This window comes from Rhinoraja longicauda, chromosome 6 (genome assembly GCF_053455715.1).
Source record: "Rhinoraja longicauda isolate Sanriku21f chromosome 6, sRhiLon1.1, whole genome shotgun sequence".
In the NCBI taxonomy this organism is placed as follows: domain Eukaryota; kingdom Metazoa; phylum Chordata; class Chondrichthyes; order Rajiformes; family Arhynchobatidae; genus Rhinoraja; species Rhinoraja longicauda.
In genome coordinates this window covers 47,437,173-47,443,172 of record NC_135958.1, presented here as the reverse complement: position 1 = coordinate 47,443,172, position 6,000 = coordinate 47,437,173, and positions in this window count along the sequence as shown.

The following is a 6,000-nucleotide window of genomic DNA, read 5'->3' as shown; positions in this document are numbered from 1 at the left end:
ATAAGTAGTGTTTGAGAGAGAGAGGGAGAGAGAGAGAGAGAGAGAGAGAGAGAACGAATTCTCACTTCTCACTTGCAGCTACCAATTGTCTTTGGTTTGTCTGAGCCAATTTTTGATCTGAACATTTGAAGACAGCTTGGTTTTGGCCGATTTCACTGGAGTTTGTCAGTTGCGTCTTAACTACCAACATGACACTTTTGGGCTCAGAACATTCTCTGCTGATCAGAAGCAAGTTCAGATCAGGTAAGAGCCGAAGGGAGCTTGATGTGTTCCGAACATTTCTTGCAATTAGTTTAAAGGGGGCATACGTCACGTTGAAACAGTTTTTTTTAACTTTAGCACAGGATATAATGAATACTTTATGTGCGGGTTTATATAGTCTGTATTCTTCAGTCTGATGTTTCTGAGTTATATTTTGGATCCATTTCATTTCCAGCAAGCCTTTGGCAGAAACACTTTTGTTTTTGTGTGGTTTACTTTTCTCATTTGATTTTATCTGGGGAAAAATGCAGGACATTGGTTTCAGACTACAACTTGCTGGGGAGTTAACATTCAACTTGTTGCTGCCAGTTAGCTTTCAGTTCTATGGCGGAGTGCTAGTCAGGTATGGACCTTTCCAGTGTGCACTAGGTGGGTGGACAAGAGTGCTTTGAGAGGCATTATGTTTGTTATCGTTTCTGTTAAGAATACATTTAATTTTCTGTTCTCTAAAGTCAGCTACGAAAATGAGTCAGTCTTGCATTCCATGTTTAAAATAGAGAATTCACCTTATTCAGTTCTTTTGTTCAGTCATTATTGGAGTTTGTGAGGTGGATATTGAATCTTTGAGATATCTGCAGTCACTTTCTCCTGATGTGCACATTGACATGACAGAAGTAGACCAGAGTAAAACCTATGCATTATTATTGTGCAGTTCAAGCCAATTGACTACTACTGAGAACGAGAGGAAAACCATCACCTTTGCTTGAGACTGGCATACGTTTACGAGCCAGTGCCACCTTTCCTTTGGACATAGACATGAGTATACAAATGGAAGGTCGACACAAAATGCTGGGGTAACTCAGCAGGACAGGCAGCATCTCTGGAGAGAAGGAACGTTTCAGGACGAGACCCTTCTTCTAAGCATACAAATGGATGTGTGAACCCAATGAACACATTGGGCTTTAATCTACATACAATTACTTTCAGATAAATTGGTTTTGTTCATTTGTTGTAAAACTAAGTGGTTAGAAATAATTTTATTTTTAACATTGAAATGCATTTGTGTTGTGCTGACATCACATTCATTGAAAAACTGTTAAATATGCAAATAGGTCATTATATTTGTATTTAGAAATTATGGGATCTATTCAACTATTTTTAGTTTTGGTGCTTTTTGCATTTTCCACTACCACTGCCAAAATACAAGTTGATTATTGTGTTCGATTACTGACTCACATCTTTGAATTAATATCACCAGCATTTTTGTATGAAATCTGTTTGTATTAAAATTGTAAGAGTGGACCTCCTCAACATTATGACAACACTGCCACCTTCCTGAAAAATTATACAATTAAATCTGGCATTTCATTTCATTCATGTTTCTCTTTTCAGCTAGGATGTCCCGAATTGTTGCTACTTCTGAATACCTGGAGTCTTGATTCTATTTTTCCATGTTATTGTTTAAAATTATAAAGAGAAACCAACCCTCATAGTTACAGCCCCTTAGTGAGGAGAATACATGGATATCTCAAAATAAGCTATATATTTCCATTCAATGAACGCTCATACACCAAAAAACAGCCATTCCCTTTAGATCCAGTTGTAATATGCATTGATTTTGAAAAATGCACTACTTTTGAATATTTTACTGCAAGTTTCCCATATTTTCATCGATATTTCAGAGTGCTAATAGCAGCAAATGGTAAAAACAACTAATGCACCAGAACATTACAATTAGAGGATTACAACAGGTGGATTAGTGTCTTCATTCTTTTGGCACCGATCCATCAAATAGTAAAAATTAATCACTTTATTTTTTTTAAGAAAACGGGTTTCGGTGCGACTTGATTTGTTCTTAACAGCGTATTACTGAGATCTGAGCTGCAGAGGTTTGAATCAGTGCACTGGTTGTTGTATTGTCATCTGTAAGATTACGTGCAGCAGGAGTCATTGCTCATGTCCTTTAGTTGTTTACATTAATGTGATAGACCACACTGGAAAATAGATCAATCATTGCCTCTTCACCACTGTCCTAGGGGAATTCTTTCTTGAATATTAATTGATCTATAATTCATTAATTATTTGATAGATCGATTGAATTTGTCTCGAACCTTTCATTATGAACGAATTGGGTCACTTTAATGAACATGTTTTCAGTTCAATGCCATTTTAACCAGGTTCCTGCAGTATATGTCAGTTGAATTCTGAGATTATGGTTGGAATAGAGAAGGTATTAATTAAAAATGTGGTATAAAACTTTGACTAATAAATTTGGACCAGATCATATATGTAAGTAATTTTTACCCAATTATGTACCTATTTACTGCACTTGAGAGTTGATCTATCTGTGAAATGGCATTGGACAACTAAAGACTATTGAGGTGCATTCATTAAATATTGAGCAGGTGATCCTTAAAACATTTGAAAGATTAGATTTTTTGTGGAACTGAAATAATAATTTAAAAAAGAATATTGCAAGAAATAGAAACAGTTTTTTATCTGATAAAATCAATTTGGCTTAATGACTTTTATTGGAACATCAGCTTAGCAATGAACTATGTTTCAGTGGTCTCACTGTCGTAGCAGCAGCCAACTTTAAGGAAGAGATAGCTAAATTCTTGATTAGTACGGGTGTCAGGGGTTATGGGGAGAAGACAGGAGAATGGGGTTGGGAGGGAGAGATAGATCAGCCATGATTGAATGGTGGAGTAGATTTGATGGGCCGAATGGCCTAATTCTGCTCCTATCACTTATGATCTTATGAACTTGTGCTCATCAGTCTCCCTATAATAGCAATGAATATGCTGCTGGGATTGACATCAGATGAGGGATAAATAGTTGTTTGGGCTTCAGGGAAATCTCTTTTCACCTTCTCCACCTTTCCTACGGCATGATTTATTTTTCCCTTCATCCTAAATTTAACATCTCACCTGAAATTCTACACCTTTGATATTTCAATCCTCCCCAATGATGTCACCGGAAGTGTCTGGAGTTTGTGTTGAAGGGTTTGGAGCAAATCTGAGCCCATGGCCTCCAATCAGAGTGCCTAAAACAGAGAGTATTCCCATTTGAAGAATGGTCAAAGCCTGACATTGCTTAATACCTGAAAGGTTCCAACGTACAGTATTAGTTGGACCGAGCAGCACCCTGAATCGTGATAAGAATCGGCTGGTTGTCATGTAGACTTCTATGAATATGCATTTCCTGTGGTCAAAGCCAAGGAATTTAATTCCTAACACACTACAACTGTCTCGGGCTGTCAGCTGAGGAATGTAAGGGAGAAGTTCAGGCAGGTATAAACAAAATGGGAAAGTGAAGAGGGAGAAGGAACGCTCATAATAAAGGCAAGTAAATTGGAGTGGAATAGTTGGGAACAGAACTGGTTAAGATAGGATCACATCATTCTGCATCATGCTGTATGGCACTATTGCACTGCACTCCAACTTGTTGCCAATGTAGTTGTGGATAACGTAATTGTAACCACAGTTGTATATACAGTGTATTGCATTAATAAACGCTGTAAGATGTTGTAATTTTTTTTTAAAGCAGTGACTCACTGGAAGAATTTGAAAGATAACAATGAGAGTGAGTGGTAACAGCAAGATCTGTTGGCAGCTGCTTGGGTTTAATTAAACAGCCACGCCTGGAGAATGCTCAAATGTTTTCAAATCCCAACCATCTGTTGAGATGCGGAATACCTTTCTTTTAAAAATAAATGTTGAAATGCTAATGGTCCAAAGAAAAGGTCTGCATCCAATCCTTCTCCACAACGCATAAATGTAACTGTACTTGCGTTCTCCCTGGTACAATGAATCACTATCAGAAAAATCACTAATTATTTGATTTGAAGTGAGGGGGAATGTTTGAAAAGCACTAACTATCGCCTTTGTGTTTTCTTTAAATGCTTCGGCATTTTAACATGGAGCTCATGTGCCACTTAGCAGTCATGTTTTGTGTGCAATTGCTGTTGATGGAAAGGACGTCTGATGTTTTGTGCCGGTCACACAGTCAGTGTAGGATTTACGCTCTAGTTGCAATAGCGAATACTTCATGTGAAGGTTACACTTGCGGAGTAAGTGCAAGTTCTTTCATGATCTATGGGATCGTGAGGCCCTTCATTTTGCCCCCAGCGGCATCATGAACTGCTGTCATGCCAGTTACTTTCACAAGCTCGATCCAAAATAAAACACTCTCTCCTGAGAGAAACTGCCATCGTAATGTGACTAAGCGTCCAATTTAGCACAACATCTCAACTATGTGGCTAGCTCAGTGTTTCCACCGCTTAGCCTTACACTTTTATGTTGTAATAGTTTTCATTGTTTATTGTGTATTTCCATAAATCTTTCAGTCGAGTCATGGAGTCAAACAGCACGGAAACAGACCATTCGGTCCAATTTGTGCATGCCGAATAACATGCCCATCTAAGCTAGTGCCATTTACGCATGTTTGGCCCTTACCCCTCCAAACCTTTCCTATCCATCGACCTGCCCAAATGTCTGTTAAATGTACAGTAGGATGTGAAATATGTAGTAACAGAAGAATAGTAGCTCCTTTCTCAATCCAGGTCTAGTATTCAATTACATCATAGCTGATATATTCATTAACTACTCCAACCCAATTACGTTTTATACACATAATTACAAAGAAAAATCTTACAGCTGTGATCCCGAAATCTTTAGTCATCCCAACATCTAAAATCTTTATTTCAAAGCTCTATTACATTTAGTTCAGTTATATTAAGATAATTTAATTACTAACTTTATCTCCTCTTGAATGAGTTTCTCTATCTCTTTAATGTTTGATGATAAGAAATGGGAACCACAGTGGCTCATGAGCCCCTTCAAACCTGTGGTGTTATCCAGTGAGATCAGCGTTGATCTGATCTTTGAGCATTTACTCTGGTTTCCTACCAAATCTCCTGTCATCTATTTAATCTTCTTTGCCGAAATAGAACCCCATATAGCCTCTAAATATCTCAAAGTTGAATATATCTAATGATTCAGCGTCCCCCGTCTCCATCTTTCTACACGAGTGACTGCCAAAGTCACAAACTCTGGAGAGAATCTTGAGAAATTGACCCCTCATCATCATCATCATCATATATATACAGCCGGAAACGCCTTTTCGGCCCACCAAGTCCGTGCCGCCCAGCGATCCCCGTACATTAACACTATCCTACACCCACTAGGGACAATTTTTACATTTACCCAGCCAATTAACCTACATACCTGTACGTCTTTGGAGTGTGGGAGGAAACCGAAGATCTCGGAGAAAACCCACGCAGGTCACGGGGAGAACGTACAAACTCCTTACAGTGCAGCACCCGTAGTCAGGATCGAACCTGAGTCTCCGGCGCTGCATTCGCTGTAAAGCAGCAACACTACCGCTGTGCTACTGTGCCGCCCTGGGGTTACGCCCCTGAATCCCCCTCTCACACCCACTAGGGAATCTTCTTTCATTGCATCCTATCTATCCCCCCTCAGAATCTTTTATGTTTCATTCAGATTACTTCCAATCTACGAAATGCGAGCTCAATACAGATATACCTCAATTTATGAATTGAAGAACTCAATTTATGTCTGAAGAAGGGTCTCGACTTGAAACGTCACCCATTCCTTCTCTCCAGAGATGCCGCGTGTCCCGCTGAGTTACTCTAGCTTTTTGTGTCTATCTTCGGTTTAAACCACCTTCTACTGTTCCTTCCTACATGTACTCAATTTATGAACATTTGATTTGCAATTTTTTGGTGTAACACGATTGATTCTTTGGTAGATGTGATTTCTATGTGCAAACGAAATG